This window comes from Homalodisca vitripennis, chromosome 3 (genome assembly GCF_021130785.1).
Source record: "Homalodisca vitripennis isolate AUS2020 chromosome 3, UT_GWSS_2.1, whole genome shotgun sequence".
Taxonomy (NCBI): Eukaryota; Metazoa; Arthropoda; class Insecta; order Hemiptera; family Cicadellidae; genus Homalodisca; species Homalodisca vitripennis.
The window spans coordinates 25,937,714-25,960,184 of NC_060209.1; positions in this window are offsets into that span (position 1 = coordinate 25,937,714).

Consider the following 22,471-nt stretch of genomic DNA (forward strand, 5'->3'; position numbering starts at 1 on the left):
TGTGGCCCGGTACCCAACCAAGACGCACACAGTTGCGTGATCCAAGCTTGCAGAGAGTGTTAAAGCACTCCCACACAAGCTTGGATGAAATGCTGTTGGAGTCAAGAGCTTTAAGAGCTGCCTGACTGTCTGACATTATACAGATGTTCATTTCCTGGTACCTTCTGGTGAGGCCTAGGTTGGCACAGGCTAGGATACCATAGATTTCGGCTTGAAATATGGACAGTTCCGACCCAAACTGCCGCTAAGGGCAGTTCTAGGGGATTGACTAAACACTCCATATCCAGTTCTACCCCTTAATAAGCGAGCCATCCGTGTACCAGACAAAGCTCTTTCTTATTGTTTGGGATGTTATCTTGCGATTTCCACTCATCTCTGGAGTAGAAGTCAACAGAGAATGGCTTATTGAATACGAACTCCGTTCTCATTGTGTCGGAACCATTTCGAGAATAGCGCTTGGGTTTACAGCTTCAGTGATGGCGCCATGGCTCGCGTTTAGACGCGCCATTCCTCCACAAGCCAGCAACCATCATCACCGATAAGCTGACTTACGCGCTTCAGCTTTTATATGAACATCAAGAGGTAGAAAGTCCTAAAGCCACCTCGAGGGTCGCTGAGGGACTGCTCCTGAATGCTCCGGTTACAAAGATTGTGCCAAGCCTTTGTAAGCTTTCAAGCTTGGCTTTGGCAGTTACCTGATTCACCTTTGTCCACCAGACTAATGAACCATAAGTGATTTGAGGCCTTACAACTGCTTTGTAAAGCCATAGTGCTATATGGGGTTTTTACGCCCCATGAGATTCCTGCAAGTCTCCTGGACGTCATGAGCGCCCACTTTGCTTTGTGCAGGATATTATTAAGATGATCATTTCCACGTAAGCTTATGGTCTAGAGTCAGTCCTAAATATTTGACTGTCTTTGACCACTCCAGCTGAGTGGATGCGAGTTTCAGCCTAGAAATAGACTCTAGGTTCTTTTTTTCTAGTGAATGGTACAACTACTGTCTTAGAGGATTTTACTTTCAGTCCCTCTCCCTGACACCAGTTTGTGTACATGTTGAAGTTGGTATTCATGATATCAACAACAACATTTGTGTATTTTCCCTGTACCATAAGGGACTATATGTCGTCTGCATATCCTTGGACATAGATTCCGTTGTTAGTAAGGTCCTCAAGTAGACCATCTACTACTAGATTCCACAGTAGAGGTGACAGGATTGCCTCCTTGAGGACATCCCCTTGTGGGTGCGATCACAAGCGATACTTCATTGAGATCGGCCCTGATCCGTCTGGAGCACAGCATGGCCCTAAGCCACCGGCACAGAGCTGGCTCGAGGCCACGTCGCTGTGCTCCACTTACCATTGCAGTGAATTTGGCATTGTCCCGAAAGCTCCTTCAATGTCTATGAAGGTGCACAATGCCAATTCCTTGGCGGACAGGCTATCCTCAATCCTACTGACTAATTGGTGCAGTGCTGATTCACAGGATTTGCCTTGCTGGTATGCATGTTGTTGCGATGAAGGGAGTGTCTGAGAGAACTCCCTTTCTCAGGTGCCTCTCCACCAGTCTTTCTAATGTTTTCAGTAGAAACGAAGATAAACTGATGGGACGAAAAGATTTAGGGACAGAGTAGTCCGCTCTCCCTTTTTTTAGGGATGGAAGACCACCCTGTTGAGACGCCAGACTTGTGGTATGTACCCATAGGCTAGGCTCGCCCTGAATAGTTCACATAGAAGGGTAAGGAGATTCTCCGGCCCTTGTTGAAGCAGGGCCGGAAAGATTCCATCCCCTCCTGCAGATTTGAAAGGGGCAAATTTAGAAATTGCCCATTTTGGCTTTAGAGAGAGTGACAATCCTTCTGGCAATGGCCCAGCTACCACGACAAGCTCTTGGCCGTGAGCCTGCCTCGTGATTACCAGACGTTCCAGTGTCGTCATTCTCAAAGATACAATCAGGGAAGTGAGTCTCAAGGAGAAGTTTGAGGCTATCACTAGACCCGGAAGTGTGTTGACCTCCCTGGGACCTTAAAGATCCCAAGTGACCGGTTGGACTTGAGGCTAGCAAGCGTTGCAGTCTAGCTGCCGCGCTTAACTCATTTACCTTCTGTGTTAAACTGCCTCCAGGAACTTTGTTTTGCTTTTTTAATTGCTAGGCTGTATTCTGTTAGAGCTCTATGATATGACTCCCAGATACGGCTCCTTTTGCATTGATTGTACAGCTTCCTGACATTAGCCCTTTTGCGAGCGAGGTCTGCAGTCCACCACTTACTATTGGTTCCGACTCTTCCCCCGTCGCAATGGGCAATTGTCATGGAAGCTATTGATTATAGCATTCTGCAGGTCAGAAGCTATCTGATCTATGTTCTGTGAAGCATCGCACCCTTCCGCCTACCGATCCCAACTGTGACTGAAGGTCAGACTTATATCCCAACCAGTCAGTCCTCCTGGGATTGCGATAGAGGACCTCTGCAGCCTCATCTTGCAAGTTAAAGAGGATATACCTGTGATCCGATAATGAGGCCTCTTCGCTTACGTGCCACTTATCAACCATTCCAAGTATTCCTTGTGTGCAGATTGTTATGTCAATAACTTCTTGTCTAATTCGTGTTGCGAACGTAGGCGGTTACCTTTATTACATATAAATAGTTCCCTACTTAGAAGAAATTGTAAAAGTGCCTCACCTCTAGGGTTAGTGTTGGTGCTACCCCATCCAGCAGAGTGTTGGGCGTTGGCGTCACAACCTAGAAGAAGTTGTTGACGTCTGGCTTGTGCTTCTTCCACCAGGAGCTCTAGGTCTCTTGATGGAGGGAGTTCCCTGGCATCATATGGCAAGTATACGGAGCCTACAATTGTGCTCTGCACTATACCTCCATTCTTCCAGGTCATTGTGCCCACAGTGAGATCTCTGGAGCAGAATTCGTTGAGGGTTAGAAAATCCAAGCCTCTCCTCAACAGGATGCAGGTTCTGACATTCCTTAGAGAGATACAGTAAATTAACTTACCTTTGGTTTCATTTAGGCCCGCCACTCTCCCTTGGTGAAGCCATGGTTTCTTGAATCAGTGCCAGATCAAATCCCCTCCTGGAGGAAGAACTGGCAGAAGGCTGCCGAGACAGCCCTACTGTGCTGGAGTTTGATTTTGTAGAACTCGTGGCATTGTCCTTGACTGTCGAGAGACAATTGAGACCTGCCAGAGTCCTAAGTTGGCTCTACAGTTGGAAGCCTTCACAGCCTTGTAGCAGACCTCGTCCAGGAAGCAGACGAATCCGTAACCTTTCGGTCTGGCTTGGATGGAAGGATTTTCCACTCGTTTTACATTCAGGTTGGGGTTCTGCTTATTGAACATCTCAAGTACCTTTTCAGGTGTCTTCTTCAGAAGCTTCGGGTGAGCTCTGAAAAACACCCTAGTGGACCTCAAGATGTCCCCCAGGACACTTTAATCACAAAGATCATAATCTGAACTTCAATCTCTCAATGATCATGTTATGTCAAGAATTAATTATTCATTGCCTTTGCAGCACGGAGTATGGTGTTATGCAAGAACAAATTACACAATCCTCGCATGTGAGTGACGTCACATTGTTTTACAATGTTCATGAATAAAAAACTTCAATGTCTAAGTTTATTTAATGCTAATATAAACTAGCTGGTTCAATGTCCAAATGTACTTTATTGATAAAAAGGTTAATTTCCTTAAGATATAACATAGAATATTAAAAAAAAACAATTTACGGTGAAACTGTAGAACAAAATCAGCACAAAAGACACAACCATTGTGTTTTTGGTACGTTAATAATTTTTATTGATAATTTAAGGGCAACTATTACAACATTCAATAGAATCATTTGTTTTTCATCACACTGTAATGTAACAAAGTTACGAAACATTGTAATTAATCATACTCAGTCACATTATTGGTCCTTAATTTAAGTTATTAATATTAAAAAATCATAGTACTGCAGAAAATCTAATAAGTATCAATATATTATATGTATTTTGTTACATTAGCTAGGAAATGTATATAGAGAAGAAATATTGTAGATTCGAATACTAAGCCAGATTGAAGCGAGATCCAGAGGGGCATGTCACCATGTTAACGTGTCTTTTAACACATATTCTCTATTGTAATCGATATGTGTTTTCAAATCTATATATTTAATAACCAACATACTATAACATAATATTGTAACTAGCGCTAATACACAGAGTTCGATATTGTGGAAGGATTAAAGCACGCTCTTCGGAGAATAGAATGGGACACAGTACTGGTTTGTGCTCCTTTAAACAAAATTGTTACATCTTCCACTTCAATCTCTTGATTTAAACCCCTCTTTCAAAATAAATATCTCAAATATAATGGCCTTGCCGCCTACCACATGTCAAGATCCGAAACTTTCGGGGAAAGACGTTCGAAGTAGCGTTAAAATGCCACAACAGAGTGCGAGAACGTTCGCTTTTATCTCTAGTGTCACTTTCAAGGGATTTTCGTTCCTTATGATAGATGGGATGAGTGGCTTTTCTATGCTGACTTTCTCCTTTCAATGTAGAAATCTTTACAATATATACTCGTTCTGGAAGCAATTTTGTTGATAAAAAAGGCAACTTAGTCTGCTTTGTAGAATCCTGGAGCATTGGAAAAAAGGTTTATTTTACTATCACTGGTATAAATAAATAAAACATTTTCCAATATCTGTGTATTATGTTGAAAAAGATCTTATTGAACAGTTTTGTTTATTATATATAAATGTATATATAAATATATATATTTACCTAATAAAAATGTAATAATCTGCCTGTATGGTTTTTAAAGTTTTGTTTTCGTTTTAAAACCCGTTTAAGATATTAGTTCATGTATATTTCTATCATATAAATGAATATTTGCTGAAACAAAATTTTGAGATTTTACATGTAAAATATCATAACTGAAAAAGCAATCTGTAACTAAAGAGATATCATTTGTAATGTATTAGAGGCATTATAACAGGATGTACCGTATATACAGAGCACGTTCACGGCTAAGCCTCATGAATGTGGGGAATCTTATTATAAGACAGCCGACGTCTCCAATGTACACACTAAAGAGGCAGCCTATTGCGAACTCGATGCTTATGTGTATATTATTTATCCAATACTCAATAATTAACTTGCTTTCAAGGTACAGAGTCATGATGCTTGGTCTTGTACGTAATACTTCCAGCGTCATCGCACACATTACATTCGGCAAAATAAACTATATTTCCAGCTAACAACTATAAATACTACAATATTAAGTATTTTAATTGTGAGTAATCAAAACAGTTATGTTCCTAATACATAAATTTCAATATATCCTTATTAAATCTTTTTCAACTACTAATTGTTATTACATTTCTCAACTACTCTACCGAAATTTGTGCTTAAAATATGAAGGCGTAGAACTTTTTTCAAACAACTGCATTATCGACTTTTAAAAAGGAAAGTGTCGGAACTGCTTATCAGTCTCAGTGACGAGGAAGTCGAGGCCCTCATTGTGACCGGTACAACAGGCGGACCTGACCTTGACCCCCCTCACCTACCCCTCAGTCATTGCGTCGTGTATTGTTGCGTCCGGCTGCCCCTGGAAGGAAATAGTTTGTATCCGACAGATATTAGATTGTTATGGTTTGATATATTTTTATTTATTTTTTTTTATTTTTAGCTTAAAGAGGTGGGTTTGTTGTCATCGTTAACTGATTGCTCCAAAACTATAAACATTAATGTATTGTATTTCTTTTATTGTTTTTACTATTTAATTTTTTCTTAATTACAAAATATTCTATCACATAAACTAATTTTTTTCTAAAAATCCGTTCCTATATCGTTGCCATAATGGCTCGGGTCTACGCACAGGCTACTTGCCCATGTAGACCCTATTTTTTCCCTGATGGAATAGTATTATTGAATATTTTTGCAGCCGTTTTTTACCATATTTAGATGATTATCTATTATGTTAATAATGGATGTAGGATTTATAGTATATAGATACATTGTACGTGTTATTAATTTGTATTTGGGAAATAAATATTATTCATTCATTCATTCATTCATACAGTATCAAGGTTAAACTTAATTACAAAAGTAAAAGTAAATACGATTATATTTTTATTTTATTAACTTAAATCCCAAACATTAAATATTTACAGTAAATTTCACAGATATAGTTAGACTCTACCGATACATATTTTAATCACATATTTAAATGTACCATATAATATGTGTATGTAAGTCGTATTTATTTTTAAAAACCTGATAAATGACGTAGCTGACGAGTGTAGTATTCATCAAAAAGAGGTTTATGTAATCTTCATGCAATCAGGTTACATGATTTTATTGATTAGAGCCCTTGTAACAGTTACACAGATGTTCTGGTTAACCATATCATCATGACGCTCATCAAGAAATAAATGATAAACAATAGGTTCTGTACAGTAGGTTGATGGCACATCAGCGTGAGGTTGATATTGATACCCTTACCCCCCCCCCCCCCCACAAACCCTCCCCCTTACCATTATAGGTTAGGGTACTCTTGTTACCCTTATGGCCCTTTACCTTCCAAAACCACACCACCTGGATGTACTTTATCGTACTTTAACTTTTTAACTTGTCACACATTGAATAAATAATAATTGTGAGTACAAGACGAGACAGAGAGTTCATTAGAATTGTATATTCAATGCTTGCAATTTCTTGGGAGAGAGATAGCCCATCCTAAATTTTAAAATTTTTAAACTAAATCGATTTCCTATTAAGTTTCCTTCGTATTTAAAATTCCCCCCCCCCCTAATAGGGTCTCACACAGCAGCACGACATTTTTTATGCCTCCTTGGACATCGTAGCACGATCAACTCTCGTTGTTATCCCAGTCGTTCTCCCTGAACACAAAGCTACGTGGTGATATATTCTGGAGGATTATCACCTAAAACAATTTACATCTTTTCTAGTAAATAAAACTATTAACTTTACATTACGCTGCTTTATCTAAATTCGTACATCGATAACACGAGGGAAACATGTAGCATCTCTTGCTATCTTTTTGGATAACTAGCAAGAGAAAGAAGGACGCTACGTCAAATTACCCACAATTCCTTAGTTATGAAGCAATTCTTCTTAATTGAGTATAGGCACTGTCATTTCAAATTAACTCTTCACTACAAATAATTAATACATTCCATTTCTTTGGGTGTAATTTAAGTTATAACTAAATTCTTATTAAAAACTATTTATATATATATATATATGTATATATATGTATATATATATATATATATGTATATATATAATGTAAATTAAGTAAACTTAGCAATTAAGTCCTCTCCTTCAACTAATTTTCGAAATATGCTAATAGTATAAATCACTTATATAGTAAATAAATAATTGTTTTTAACGTCACAATATTGCATTACATTTATTAGTGAAGCTTTATTTTTTACGCCTTAATATTTTATTATCTCTTTCTATTGTCCAATGAAATCACTTCAAGAGATATGCAATAAAACACTTAGTCTAAGCTTAGACCAATTTAAAATAAGGCATTAAATTTTTTAATGAGGTGGGCCCATAATTAACTCAAGCTAGATCTTATTCATGTTAGGCAAGTGACTATTTCAAACCTACTGGAACAATTATGCTAGGAAAATTGCAGAGATGTTGCAATATTATTCGAGAAACCGTAATATGAGAATTTTTAAAGTACGTACACATAATATTGCATTTTCGTTATAATATTCATATTACACGCTTGACTAAACTAGCCCAACAATATAACTATTTCCTTCCAGAATATAATCCTAAGTGCTTTCTCTGCGTACTTATCTTTCTCGCATGAATTTTGTTCAAGACATGTTCATTCTTAATGTATGTCCTTTTTGAAGATTTGTAAAGTAGATTACCTATTTATTTTAATATTTCGTTAAGAGCTTTAAATGGTTTTTATAAGCAATATACGCAATATTTATTCATGCACTTATTATGGAGGTTTAACAAGACGAACGATAGCTGCACAGTTTGGCAGCAGTGCGTATAAAGAACATAACCCCTTTGGACAATCGACTGTAATACTGTGAGCCGCATGGTCCGTGCTACAATACATTGAACTGATCCTAATTGACACGTACAGCTCTACAGTAAACCACTCGTGGTCACGTGACCACTCTCCGTAACATCGCTCCAACAATATTGAGAACGTAAACAGTACACTGAAAGACCATACGTTATCAATTTGAACCACTTTACAAATACTTTAATAAACTGTATTATAAGTGGATAAATATAGCAAAATATTAGAAATTCACGATGATATGCTTAAATAAATCGAGAAACAAACACACAGTTTCTTTTAGCTATTGAGTACAACGATATAAACTTTACTGACAAAGTACATGCTCAACTGCAGGTGACACCAAATAGTGTATTGCTTCACCCCTACCCATGTCCCTTAACGATAATGCAATGGAAATCACAACTTACTGAGTTGCGCAATAATATCAAACAATTGAAGTAGTATCACTGTATTATTTTTCAAAAGGGTGAACGAGCAATCATCATTTATCTCTATTTATTGCGGCATCTGTAACGTCTAACTTGACGTTAATGTCACAGTTTAGTTACGGAAAGTCAGCCTAGCAACATCACTATTTCTTCAAATTATTTTATATTATTTTATGACATAAAACTAAATAATATTCGGACAGATATGTTTATGTATTTAATGCTTATCACGAGAAGCTTGTTACCAGAAATGTTGTGTGACGTACCATTTAATACCTTTTATAGCGATTAACAAACTTAAATTGTATTTAACTATTAAATATAAAATCACAATTCAGCGCTGAGAGATTTCAAATATATCTACTTATGACTCTTCTAATTAAAACCACGATGACGAGGATATTAAAGATACTAAACTTGTAAGTTTCACTCCTCGATACAACCAGACGTCTTCAATAGTTATGCAATAACGACCAGATATTAATCTTCTTGATATTATCGTGCCAATATTAACATTCAGTTATGAGAAGAAAAGGAAGCTGAGAGAATATCTCAATAACTTTTATTAGTTTATATAAGGAAATGCTTAGGCTTTGTTTAAAGTTAAACACAAACCGTGTTGAGGCGTACTCCAATTTATATTAAATATTAACTACCGTGTTATGTTATCAGTGTTTAAGTCGTGTCAAGAATATTTCAAGGTCAGATATGGTAGCAATAGCTGGAGTTACAACACAAACAAAAGTGAACAGTAGATCATTGGTCTCCGCTTCGAATACATCATCTAAGACAAACGGCATAAAGTCAAGAAAGTTAAATTAGACTAGTTTAAGACGTTTTCACATGACCTAAGATGTAATCCTCTAAGTATTTAAATTTAATCCACTCAATATATACAATAGTTAACTAATGATATACTAGTGTGCTCCTACAATTCTTAATAACTTGGATATCGTAAAGGAAAAAAAACATTGTAATATATACACCTAAGATATTATGTTATATAAATACAAGTAAAGAGTTTGGCGGATATATCGTTTAATGAAGGAAACAGGATTTTTTCCTGACATTTGCCATCGTTCAGTGATGCAAAATATCAGTTTGTTCTACTTAGTTTTACTAAGTCACTAGTCAATCAGTCGCAGGTGGTTGGTCGGCAAATGTAGACCCATTTTGACCTGTATTCTATAGTTTGGTTTTAATAATTAGTGTTGTGTGTTTTTTATGTTTTATAGTTAGTAAAGTTGACACACAACATGGTGGTTTTGATTTCTGACTTATGCATGTAATAACGCTCTCGTATGATTTCTTAGTTTCTAATTATGCATTAGGTTATTTATTTACCAGAAGACGACATCAGATTGCAGATCTTGAAACGTAGTGTTTACTGATTTTCAGTGAACGATGGAAAATATCCGGAAAATCCTGTTTCCTTCGCAATCCTTCCATCGTCCAAAACAAACTTCAAACAAAGAACAAGGTTAATAATAGTGGGAAAGTTAGGATCATAAGACAAGGCTTTCATTTTGTATTACGCAACAAATACATTTAGCTTTTGTAGCTAACAACAGTAAACAAGTCTTATATTGCTCCAATTCATAAAAATATAATATTTTGCATCAAGATGTATAATACATTTACCAACGTATAAATATTTAAAATAGCTTGAAATATTGAAAGTATCAACTAGAAACTGAGCCAAGTAATGCACTTACTACCTCCAGATAAAGATTTATGAGGAAGCCTATACTTGTTATAAGAAAGATATTAATCCGTGTGTACGTTGACTTTACAAGATGATAATGCTATTGTACTTGCACAATAGGAGTGTATGATTGTTTAAAATTATTTAAGTAATGAAAAAGTATTCATGCAAAAATCTGGTAAAAATTTCTTTACCAAAATTTAGTTATCTGAATTTAATTTTTGTCCAATATTTTTATGAAGAAAAAATTTTCCAGAAAAACTTCCAAAATTGATTTTTCATTCCTTCCTGGTAACCCGGCCAGTTAAATATGCCAAAAACAATAGAAACGTTAAAAATATTAAAATAATCTCAAACTATTTAAGTGACTATATGATGCTTCCTATATTGTTTAATAATTTATAGGAATATTTATATTTATAATAAGAGAATTGTAAATTTTAAATATAAATGAATTTTAAGAATTGTGATCCTTCCAGCAGTGCTGAATATCTTGTTGATTCGGGTTCGAGGAATGCCTAGAAGCTTCCTTTTGTCTCTAGGTATTGACCATAAGATACAGGTCTGGGTTGGATAGGTACCCTCCAGTTCAGACATTGTGTTTGGTCAATTTTGATTCGCCAACGTTAGGTTGATTGGATGGTGGGAGGTACTCCAAGAGCCTTCCGGTTGATTCAAGTGGGTTTTCAGGGGAGTCTTTGCTGTGTGCTCAGAGAGAGAAGTTCGTGCTAGAAGTGATTAGCCTACTCTTGCCATGTAGATATTTCGGTAGGAAGGTTAAGTTTAAATTTAAATTCTTTTCAAAATTTAAAGTTTGAATTTTCAATTAATTAGTCAATAACAGTTACTTCGGTTTGTGAGTCAATTGGAAATGTGTGAGGTACTGTGAAAAGTTAGAATTTAACATTTTAAATAGAAAATTGCTTGATGGTATTTTCCTGTTCAAGTTGGTTAAATCAGGAATAGCCTACTGATAAAGAAAATTTATTTGATTTTCTGAGATTCTATATATATATATATTAAAAATTCCTAAATTTAATATTCAAAGGCAAGCAGATTATTCTGGGTAATTCGATAATCCTGTAAATTGGAAATTAACTGGAAATAAGTACTTAGTAATTGATACAACTTTGAGTTTAACTGGTTGGACATTGTCTTTGTTCCTATATTAAATATTAATATTACCTTAATTTGTTTGATTTTTATTTTGAGGAGAAGTCTTATTTTATTATTTGTTTCATTTTATATTTGAAGAAGATTGTTTTATTTTGAAATTTAATTAAGATTTTTATTTTGAGTTTGTGTTGAAAGTATTAGCACTGAGAACTTGAAGGATAAAATAATTAAATGATTTAATTGATTGTTAATTTTAAGGCTGGACATGTGAAAATTGGGTGGCTTATAAATAAGAAATAGTGAGAATAAATTAAAAGTAAAAAAGATAGCTTGGCGTTGCTCTATTATTGGTGTTGATTACAATTAAAATTGCTATTAATTTATACTGAGTATAATTATTGGATTCCATTGGAACTTGCGCATTGTTAAAATAAAGGGTTATTAGTTTACAACTCACTTGATCGCTCTTATACTAAAACAAAAAGGTTGTAATTGGTTTATAGAAATTAAACTTCCTATAGACACGTTACAGTGACCTCTGTAAAAATTAAAATATTCTTTAGTTTTTACTGAAATACAATTCTTATTTAGAGGTCTTAGCTTAATGTCCTCCATTTATCTCATTGTATTTGCGGTATATTAAAGAAAAAATTACAATATTGCCGTAGTAGGGATTTAGCCAAAATTTTATTGCAGTGTAGGAACCTTATATTATTGAACTTTAGAAAATACTTTTTTCTTAAAATTTATTAGAATGTTTACTATCACCATAATGATTGAAAGGATTTAAAAACATATTACCATTTTAGATAAAACTATGGTCCAATGTAACGTTTTACAGGATATATTTCGTTTAAAAAACTTATATGAAAACCATTATTTTATTCAGGTAAAACACTTTGCCAGACAGCGAGACACACTGAAGCAGTTATGGTATTAAGACGTGAATTAGAATTAATTGCTTGTATTCTATGATAATTGCAACTCCGAGATATCTGAATATTGGTAGTGTAACAACCACAGATAGAAGAAACAAAACGTGAAAATTAAAGAATGTCATATTTTACCAGGCGAAGTTATGACTAAGAAGCCCTCTCTATCCCTTATCCTGGCAACCAACAGATTAAAGGTGACCTCTGAACCACCTCCAACGGCCGGACAGACGCACTGCTGCAACGACAGGATCGCTCAGCGGTCACCCATCCGAGCAGCAGTTATGCTCGAACTTGCTTCATCTGGTTATTTTGCGATAACCGCCCCACGCTCTTCACTGTGGATACACTGTGGCTTCACAGGATACGTGATGGCTTCAGCAGTCCATCATTAGTAATCCAGGATATTGATTGATAATGCGGGCAGTGAATTGCAATGATTACAGATAATATATTTCTTCTTCCATATATATATTGCCACATTTAGTAGCTTTTTTCTACTGGAGGGTTAAATGTACTCTTGAAAGAAAGGTTCTGGCTAATAATTATTGTTAAGAAATACATTAAACGGTTCTAATAGGTACGTTGATCAACACAGGATAATATAATTTCTCATAAGTATAACTTTGACTAAAGTAAATTGTTGATAAAATGTCTAAACGATACAGTAAATTTTGGTTCAATGATAAATAACTTTTCTTAGATATAATACAGCCTAGTAGCCTCTTAAAAATTATATCCGCTAAGATAAGGAATATTGGAAATTATTAAAAAGGCAACCTGTTTTATTGTAAATACACGTTAATTCCATTGTATATTTTGAGTTTGGTCCATTAATAAATATTACGAAGCACTATTTTCTTAGAAAACTTTTACCAATACGTGAAATATTAATATATAACTTTTCATTAATACGCTTTAAATAACAATATTCTGTGTTATAATTACAATTGGGAATAATTAAGTTTATTCAATACTAAAGTGTACTAATTTAACGACGTCAAGCATGAAAGGAGCATATCTTCACTAGAACACTTTTCACATGAGTAGTCAAAGGAGTTTTTATTTATTCAAGACTACCTTGCTTTCACCGTTTGCCACGTTCGTTTTTTATTTTTCTTTAATTAGTATAATCTTTTTAATTTAAATTAAAAATTAAATCTTCTATATAATACTAAACCTTTCTTTAACAATATTGGTCACAGGAACATTTGTTATACTCAACGACTTTATAATATTTAATTTATGTCAAGCTGTAGATTATTACTTATAAACTTCTAGTTTTAGAACTCATTATAACAGATGCATATTTTCAGCCATTTGAACCTTAGGTAATTATGCTCGTCTATTACACCATCATACGAGTACATAATTTCAACCTTTGTACTGTCTGTTTATTTAGTAGATTATTTCTGAAAATATATCGTATTAAAACCTATATAAAAAACTATCGGCTTCATATGCAATTTAAAAAATCTAAGTTTTTGAGCTTTCAAACACCGTACCTTCAATGAAAGGTTCACAACATTTTTTTCAGATACCGCGTTTATTTTAGACTTAGAGTAATACGGAACCGTATCATTCCAGAAACGAAAAAGTGTTAGAGAAACTTACTTTCTATACATTTTGAAATGCACATATGCTACGATAAACTAACCTGACAGGGACATTTAACATATTAAGTGTAGTATATCTGTACGTTGCGTCGTGGCGTAAATGAAACCAAGTATTTGTATCATGTAAAGCTATTTCAAACCTGACATATGTGGTGGTTCATCTCGAAGTTGTTTGTAGTTTAGTACGTGACCCGCAAGTTAAATACTAGTGCTTGAAAGTTTGAATTGTATTTACTGATGGATTAAATTACCTTCATCAAGCCACAACTACGTTGCTTGGCATATGATACCAGTTTTCCTCAAATAATTCAACTTCAATTAAGTTCAAATAGTGCAATCAGTTTAGCGATTCTAACCACCAATTATCCTCTTTATCTCCAGAACCATATGAGACTATGAGACCTACGTGAGAGTTTTTCATAATTTTTTATGAATGGAATTATAAAATCTCAATTAACCTTAAATAAAATAAAGTTAAATTGTTTATTTGCTCATTACAAGGCAACATTGCATGGCAATCATAATTTTTAATTCTAAGATTTGGAACATTCACATCACAATCCTGCCACATTCAAAAATTCGTAAAGTGCGTAAAATTCACACAATCAAGTCTCTTTTGTTCCTCGCCAATTGCAAACTACTTCCAGCGCCGGAGTCAGTCATAGAATTGAGCGTTCTTCCAGTTAATTTCCAGAAACTTGTCAAAGCTGTAAAATGCGTTTGACGCTAAATATAGATCCAGATCTCAAAGTCTGGTGAGGAAGAGTTCTGATTGTTAGGAGACATTTCTCGGCAATTTATTTCTTCGGAGCTCGGTCAAAAATATAAAATTATTGTTAGTGGAGTCTATCACTTTAGCGGCGGGGAAAAATCGTAACCTGTCTACACGATATATTGAGAGCAATGTAACCTAACATCCAGGAGGCAGGAGTTAATTTGGATTTTATAAGCAGACAGCTTTGTTTGAAATCAATAGAGAAGAGTACTAGAAGAAAGAGAGTAAAGAAAAATTAAATCTGCATTAAATAAAATTCCTACTTTCAGTATCTATACTTATTTATCTGACAGTTATATCACTATACTTATGTGAAAATCAGCTTAAGTATCTCAACGTATAAAAAAATATAATCTGTGATAACATTATAGTTTCATATGATTGTATAGTAATAGTAGTAATACTAGTTTTATATTCCAGTAGTAATAATGCAATGTTACTGGAATATGGAATTACCTAGTGTTACCCTGATATTTCCTTTAACGAACCAATATCAATAATACTTATAAAACCTTTAATTTCTTATTTCTGACATAAGATGTCAGATGTCATCATAGGAAAAAATTTAAAGAAATATTTTTGCTATAATAATATTTTTACTAAGTCTTATCGTATCGGAGGTTATAATTATCGTATGAGAATGAGAAATAAGACGATTTATGACTTATTTAGAGGGCGTATACGGCTCTTCATTGCGAGCTATTTACTAAGTGTTGACGTCTTGCCAGATTGATTGTTTTTACGAACACTTTATATTATTATATCTCATTGCCTCAGCGATCACCTTACAGATTCCAATTCATCAGAATTATCTTATGTTATACACTATACAATGTAAATAACGTGAACAATTTAAATAACTTTGAAGCTTTAAATTAAAAATGGTCTTTACGAAAATACACATCTATGCGTACGCATATGTGAGGAGATCCACTATTTGTGATTTATTGAATACAATGTAACAGGGCTTAACATTCAAATAGAATGTTTGACTGTGTGCATTAAGAATTAATTTAATACACGTAAGACAAAATTTGTATTTGCAAATTACTGGTCAGTTAAACGTGTGATGACACAAAGGGTCTATAAGTATCCATATAGACAGAGTTACCGTTATCAAAGATTTGCTATCCATCAACCGTTATCAAAGGGTCTATAAGTATCCAAATAGACAGAGTTACTGTTATCAAAGATTTGCTATCCATCAACCGTTATCAAAGGGTCTATAAGTATCCAAATAGACAGAGTTACTGTTATCAAAGATTTGCTATCCATCAACCGTTATCAAAGGGTCTATAAGTATCCATATAGACAGAGTTACCGTTATCAAAGATTTGCTATCCATCAACCGTTATCAAAGGGTCTATAAGTATCCAAATAGACAGAGTTACTGTTATCAAAGATTTGCTATCCATCAACCGTTATCAAAGGGTCTATAAGTATCCATATAGACAGAGTTACCGTTATCAAAGATTTGCTATCCATCAACCGTTATCAAAGGGTCTATAAGTATCCATATAGACAGAGTTACCGTTATCAAAGATTTGCTATCCTTGCAAAAACAAGGATATGCAAATATCCTTGGAGTTGTTATGTTTATAAAAATTGTTGACACAAAAGACATAACTGTTGCCTACGTGTTCTGAAGGACTAACTGTTGCACTGAAGGAAAAATATTTAGTGTACAGAGCTGTTTAAGTCACACGGTGCAGATCATAAAGGCTCTCCTGTATTTTTTACAACTGCTAAACTTAAAAAAATCACATGCATTCCATCACATAATTAGAATAACTGCAGGATACATAATAACTCAGGAGTTTTGCTTAATAACGACGTTTTCAAATATTGATACAAGCTTAAATGAAATATTTGGCATGAATAAATAATCATAGCTGGAATTATTTATTTTACATAGGGTTTAGGGTAATATAACCGATTGTTTTTATTAAGAAACTAATAATTGTTATTATGTGGAAGGCATAGTGTAAAAATGGTAAACATCAAAATGAGTGGAATAGTTGCCAATTTTCGCATAAATCACCTTTAATATTTGGCATAATGGCAGTATTTGTTTCAAGTGGTGACACAAAATTTGCTAATGCAATAAGTTGGTTCAACGGCACAGTTTTACATAATATCATTAAATCTTTGAAATGTTTGAGTTATGGCATTTGTCACTATTATGCGCGGTGTCCATGTCAGGACGTCGCATTTTTTATCAAATATGCAGATGACCTTTTTAACCTTTTAACAACTACCATATAGTTTACAGCTCTGGTCGATCCGCTATATGGAGATTTCAATAAAAAAAATTATATTTATGTGAGAATACAGAGCACGATTAAGTAAATCTTTCGAAACAACAATTAGAAACATTTCATCCAATTCAAAATTTATCTGGATTTCATACATTCTAAAACAAATCATAAACGAGGTAATTAATTGATTTCAAATTAAAAATATCTATAGGGACGGTACAAGAATGAATCAATTGTACAGTGTGGGTTAAAAGTATAGATACACTCTGTAGTTTTTGATGAATAAAGATGGAGAGACTCGGTACGCCTTTCTAGGAAAAAGAAGTTATCTTATTAGTCACTGTTACAACTTTGCCCATTTCGCAAAAATGGAATTTGGAAGAACGGCCCAACATTTTTTAATAAAAGACCCATTAAGTGACACCTAATTTGATATTTAGTGATAAAAGAAGAACAGTGAAAACTAAAGCTTTCTATCTCCACCCAGTAAACAACGAGACATCACTGAAATTAATTACGTTTAAAAGGATAGATAGAAAAATTTAACTCAGGAAACCCCTCTAGGAAAGGGGAACTTTTTAAAGTATTTAAGTGTAATGTTATAAGTAGCACTAGTAATTAAAATTACGTTAAGCAATAAAACGGCTAAAATCTGTATTTTGTATATCAGATGTTCAAAACCGACGTCCCAGGACAGTTTGACAAACTCCAAGCCTGTTGTAGAAACTTAAAAATGCGCGCTGTATGGATTCACGTGGGTTTGTGAAAATCCGCTGCTATTATTTCCCTAAGGTCATTAATGCAATGGGGTTTCGTTTTATAGACGTTTTGTTTTTTATGTAATTCCACGCAAAGTAGTCAAGTGGAGATAGATCTTGGTGGCCATTCGATACTCCCTCCTCTGCCTACCTAACAATTTGGAAAAATGTTATTTAAATAATCACGGACATGCAGGCTATAGTGTGGAGATGCTCTATCCTGCTGGAACCAAACTTACTTAGTTTTTGGTTGTTACTTTGATAGCATGATAAACGATTCTGTAACATTTCCTGGATACCTCGGCATTAAGATTTTTATCAAAAAAGGGCCCAAATATATGAATCTTCATAATGCCAAGCCAAACGTTTAATTTTTTAGGGTGTTGGGTATGTTGCTTTCTTATCTAATGAGAGTGAAAATCAGCCCAATAATTAGTGGACTATTGAAATTATTTATATTAGTTATATTATTAAAATGTGGATGTTTGTGTCTTGCCACAATTAATTTTTAATTAATTTAAATGAGTTTCCATGTTGTACTGAGTTGATTAGTAACCTATAGTCTCCACTGTTGTACTTCTTTTATAAACAAATATCAAATGAAAGGTCACTTAATTGTTCTTTAAAATTAAAAATTTTGAGCCACTCCCCCCAAATCCCATTTTGGGGGAATGGGAAAAGTTGTAAAAGTGACTAAAAACTTCACTTAAATTTCCTAGAAGGGTGTCCCGAGTTCTATCCTTCTGTGTTTATGCTTCAAAGATTAATCAGAGTGTATCCATACCTTTAAATCACACTGAATATAGGTAAATTAGAAAAATATAATTATCTCAGACCTCAAAACTTAAGTTTCTAAAACCATTGTTGGATACAGTAAAAAAGTAATAACATTCCGTTCATTATTTAGAAACGTAGTAAGGACTCCTTTATGATTATAAAACTTTAAAATCTCTAAGGTAAAATTAGTGCATATTCTTTGTTCACTTCTTGATCTACCATCTCCACCTCAAAAGTATTCTGTATACGCACAAACACTAAATACAGCTGTAGAAGCATGTGCTAAAGATAGTATGGCCCTAGCACGAGAAGAAGCAGTCACAGAAAAATGGTGGGTAATTCTGACTTGGCAGTAGCGTTGGATGGGTCGTGGCAGAAGCGCGGCCACACATCTAAAAATGGAATTATGTCTAGGTACCTGAAGATGAAATCACAGATTTCGAAATGTACATAGCAACAAAAATAAAAGTTTACAAAAAGTGTTAAAAGGTTTATTTATATTGTATTATGCATATTTATAAAACACTTTTCAAGGCTACATCTCTAAACATGGAATTATGTCTGTTCTAGTGTTGACACTACCCAAAGTTCTTGACATGCATGTTATGTCTAAGTTTTTGCCATACTTGCACTATGGCTGAAAATACTAAGCAAGTTCCTAAGGCTCATGTATGCACAAAAAATTTCCAAGGTTCAAGTGGTACAATGGAGGTTAGTGGTGCGGTAAAGCTGTTTTACGACTCTGTTGATCACGGTGTGCGATACGTAAAGTATTTAGGAGACGGTGATAGTAAGGGCTATCAGACAGTTGTTTCTGAACAGCCGTATGGTAAAGATGTAAAGATAGAAAAGCTTGAGTGTATCGGCCACATACAATAAACGAATGGGGACGAGACTTCGGCATCTAAAAAGGGATTATAAAGGCAAAATTTTGGATGACGGTAAAAAGATTGGAGGTAAAAAAATAGGCTCACTGATCTAGATATTGACAAGTTGCAGACATATTATGGATTAGCCATTAGACGAGCAGTGTCGGATAACACTGGAGTACAAGTTATGAGAAGGAATATATGGGCCATCTATTTCCATAAGCTGTCGACCGAAAAAACTCCCCAACATGGCCTATGCCCAAAGGGAGCTGATTCTTATATATAAATCAAAAGAACTGAAGCAGTCCTTATTAGCCATAATCACAGCATTCCTGAAGCTATCTTACTTGCCATGAAAAAAAAATATTTACTGACTTGTCAAATCCTGACCTTTTAAAAAAGTGCCTTCATGGCCAAACAAAAAACCAGAATAAAAGTTTTTAATAACATAGTTTGGTCAAAAATTCCAAAAAACACATTTGTTAGGTTAGATACTTTGAAGCTTGGTGCCAATGATGCAGTTTTAACCTTCAATGATGATTATTCCAGTAAGTTGAGGGTGTTTTGATAAATTAGGACTAAAAATGTCTAAAAATTCGGTCGACGCACTTCGCACCATGGACAGAATAAGATTGAAAAAAGCAGAAAAGGCAACAGAAGAAATGTCAAAAGCAGCTAGACAGGCCAGGAGAGCTAAGAGGAAGCTGCAAGAAGACAAGGAAATGGATGCTGATGATCCAGATTATGGTGCAGGACTCTTTCTAAGCAGAACTGCGAGTAGATTTTCTTTAACGCTCGTTAACCGAAATTTGATTTTTTTTGTATAAAGGTACATTTTTCTCAGGAACTATAAAAGATACAGAGTTGAAATTTTTTATGCATGGTACACCGACATAATACCAAGTAACAGCACTAGAATTATAACATTTAAATTTGTAGTTGCTGAGAAAAAAAAATTATGTAAATAAGTTAGTAAAATATAGCATATACAATTTTTTTTTCAAAAATTAAAAAAGATATTAAAATAATTCTAGTAGTGTAGCTTTACAATACTTAGGGGTATACAGATATAAAATTCCAACTCAATATCTCTTATAGTTCCTGAGAAAAGTGTACCTAAAGTTCACAAATTTAACATGGCGGGTATAGGGCCTTCCCACTCCCCCCTTAAGTTTGAATTCTGTATCTTAAGTGGTTTTTGAGTAGTAATTTTTTTCCCAAAAAAACACATACAGACAGACAGACGCTAAACGAAGCGAAATAGGGCACCTCTTATATTGCATTATTTGTTAGTTTTGTTTTGGCCCTGCTGAACAATGTGGCAAAGTTTGTTCGAATGGTTGCTGGACACCCTGTATATATCCCCATTGAATACAATAAATCGATAACTTATTAATCGAGAAGCAAAGGTACCTTTTATCTTCCTTAAAAATCCAAAATGGTCAGAATTTTGACGAAAGGAATTCAGAAGCCCAAAAAAGTGTAATTTAAATGAACCTCTGTGCCTTGCTAAGTGGTCGTTATTTATACATTACTGATCATAAATGAAAAATCTCACAACTGTTTTAAATTTAAAACACCTAAATTTAATTATAAAAGGGGGGTGGCTGTTGATCGTATTGGTTTTAAATCACAACTACAAATATGCATATAAAAACCTACGTATACACATAAGTACTCTACGCATGCGTACATCTTTAAATACATTTAACTATTTAAGTTTTTCGTGATTATTTTAACTTTTAGTGGATCCAAACATTTATTTTTAATACAAGGTATCAGTACATAACACACTGGAACAGGCTTTGTTGATGTTGAATTCTGAGTGCGAGTCTATCTATACGTCATTTCACTAGGCTATAGTTGGCACCCACGTCACAAATCATGTGATTGTACTTAATTTGATTAGAAGTTTGTTTATTCTTCTATTGTCTCGTTTTAAAACTATCATAAAAACGCAAAATTGATCGCTAAGGCTCGCCAAAATCCCGTGGGTTGATATGCACCATCATAGGACTAAATGTTGCTTATATTTAAAAGAAGCAGCATGCAAAGTTTCAAGTGCATAGGTTAGTTCGTTTTCGAGTTATCGTGTGAACAGACAGACAGACAGAAATAAAACTTATCAGCCCCTCCAGCAATAGGCTTCGCTGTCGCTCAGCCAATTAAAAATCATCGTAACGCTAGTAATAATTAGCATGCAATAATTGGACGGAGAAAAATGTAACACCTTACGAATATTTATTCAATGTATTCTGCCTTATTTACTGTAATGAGTATAATCTAATATTATAAATTATATTAGTGTTTAATAAATGCATGTCAAAATGCTTCAATTCTCCAAACGGTAATTTATGATTAGACAGAAAAAAGGAAAACATGCAGAATTTGTTTATTCTAAATACTTTGTTATGATGAAAATCAGTAATAGGCCAACTTATATTAATAATTGAAAAAAATAAGTATTATATTAAAAGAAGTTCCACAAATGTCGGAATTAAAATTTACACAGCAAAAGAAAGCAGGAGTGGTTCATATTATTTTAAATATTTTTAATTTTAAAATCACGAAATGTTATTTTGAACAAAACTAAACTGTTTTCAAAATATGCTGTATTGCCGCCATACGTTATCATTGGAAACAAAATGGCTTCACCAGTAACAGTATCTCAATAACTTCACGAAGATTCCTTGTTATTCTCTTATTCGTCAGGACTGATTAAATCCTACTGATAGGGCACTATTTATTTCCTTACAACGTTAAAGTTCCTGTGGTTTTGCAGGATTATACATAATATGCCGTAAATAAATAATACATTTTATACATAGATGAATCACAAATAGTACTTCCTCCACCAGGATTCTAACCCGGATCTATATATACCGAAATATATTCAACTGTATGTGGGGAATATTAGGCCGGTAAAATGTATCTTAATTAACAGTGGCTCATCAAGAATTAAACAATTTATTACATTTAATAGTTAAGCTTTAGCGAAGCATATAACTCGTGGGGGTGAAAAATATAATAATTACTGTCTGCTTGTCAGTAAAACTTTTCTACAATAAACTTAACGATAGACTTGAAATTGTGCACTAACCTTCATTCCTATATCAGAAACCCTAGTTCCATAATAATGCATGTCACTGTATGGGATTTGTC